This window comes from Periplaneta americana, chromosome 3 (assembly GCF_040183065.1).
Source record: "Periplaneta americana isolate PAMFEO1 chromosome 3, P.americana_PAMFEO1_priV1, whole genome shotgun sequence".
Taxonomy (NCBI): Eukaryota; Metazoa; Arthropoda; class Insecta; order Blattodea; family Blattidae; genus Periplaneta; species Periplaneta americana.
Window position 1 is genome coordinate 207072098 of NC_091119.1, and position 1872 is coordinate 207073969.

Below are 1872 nucleotides of genomic sequence, written 5' to 3' on the forward strand. Positions count from 1 at the left end.
TTTCGGGATGAAATACCCAGTGGAAATTAAACGACGAAGGGGCGAGGACAGATACAATAATAATAATAATAATAATAATAATAATAATAATAATAATAATAATAATAATAATAATAATAATAATAATAAAGAAGTGATTTTTAATAAATGCTTTACAGTTCTACTATATATGCCATTAATCATATGAAATAATTTAAAGAAATTATTATTATTATTGAATAATTTCAAGGAAAAATTGTTCCGGAGCCGGGTATCGATCCCGGGACCCTTCGCTTAGCGCGCGAACGCTCTACCGACTGAGCTACCCCAGGAACTATACACGACACCGTCACATTTTTTCTTTTTATGTATTTATTTATTTTTTTATTTATTTTTTTATTTTTGGAATAGACTATATAGACAGACAACATTCTGGATGGCTCGGTGGTTACTTTCAGGAAATGCTGCTGTACACATAAACTCTAGAAAATAAAATTGTGACGGTGTCGTGTATAGTTCCTGGGGTAGCTCAGTCGGTAGAGCGTTCGCGCGCTAAGCGAAGGGTCCCGGGATCGATACCCGGCTCCAGAACAATTTTTCCTTGAAATTATTCAAACCTGCTTTACAGGGAGCTACTACCTGAAAGCCAGATTTGCATATTATTATTATTATTAGGCTATTATTATTTCCTTACTGGCTTTTAAGGAACCCGGAGGTTCATTGCCGCCCTCACATAAGCCCGCCATTGGTCCCTATCCTCTGCAAGATTAATCCATTCTCTATCATCATATGGCACCTCCCTCAAATCCATTTTAATATTATATTCCCATCTACGTCTCGGCCTCCCCAAAGGTCTTTTTCCCTTCGGCCTCCCAACTAACACTCTATATGCATTTCTAGACTCGCCCATACGTGCTGCATGCCCTGCCCATCTCAAACGTCTGGATTTAATGTTCCTAATTATGTCAGGTGAAGAATACAATGCGTGAAGTTCTGTGTTGTGTAACTTTCTCCATTCTCCTGTAACTTCATCCCGCTTAGCCCCAAATATTTTCCTAAGCACCTTATTCTCAAACAACCTTAATCTCTGTTCCTCTCTCGAAGTGAGAGTCCAAGTTTCACAACCATACAGAACAACCGGTAATATAACTGTTTTATTAATTCTAACTTTCAGATTTTTTGACAGCAGACTGCATGACAAAAGCTTCTCAACCGAATAATAACACGCTTTTCCCATATTTATTCTGCGTTTAATTTCTTCCCGAGTGGCATTTATATTTCTTACTGTTGCTCCAAGATATTTGAATTTTTCCACCTCTTCGAAGAATAGATCTCCAATTTTTCTATTTCCATTTCGTACAATATTCCGGTCACGAGGGATAATCATATACTTAGTCTTTTCGGGATTTACTTCCAATCCTATCGCTTTACTTGCTTCAAGTAGAATTTCCGCTTCTTCCCTAATCGGTTATTATTATTATTATTATTATTATTATTATTATTATTATTAATGTTGTGGGATTTAAACGATTAATCGATCAATTTCTGTTGTAACATTACAGTACAGTACAGTAGTTACAGGTAGTATATTTGTTTTGTATTCAAACCCTTATTACGTTCGTGTAAGGAAAACTACCCTTATAGAGGGTGAATTTAGGCAAAATTAAATTAATTTAGACGTAATTTGTAACTTTTCTCCTATCTAAAACAGACCCATTCAGCAACACATCTAACAATTGATCAATGTTACATTTGTTTGGATCAAATTTCTGCATATTTAAAAGATAAAACTAAAATTGTTTCAAACATTTACTGTCATAATACACTGTTCTCTTAAATTGACTTAACATATTGGGAACAAAGTCGATGGCTTTCCCAAAACACAGTATGGAA

The 1872-nt window shown here is 35.1% G+C and overlaps 2 non-coding genes across 2 annotated transcripts; one reads left to right on the forward strand and one right to left on the reverse strand.

Moving 5' to 3' along the window:
- Positions 1–238: 238 nt before the first annotated feature.
- On the reverse strand, positions 239–312 carry TRNAS-GCU (transfer RNA serine (anticodon GCU)). The gene has a single exon. It is a non-coding gene; the product is annotated as a tRNA-Ser (tRNA).
- Positions 313–497: 185 nt separating this feature from the next.
- On the forward strand, positions 498–570 carry TRNAS-GCU (transfer RNA serine (anticodon GCU)). The gene has a single exon. It is a non-coding gene; the product is annotated as a tRNA-Ser (tRNA).
- The last annotated feature ends 1302 nt before the right edge of the window (positions 571–1872 follow it).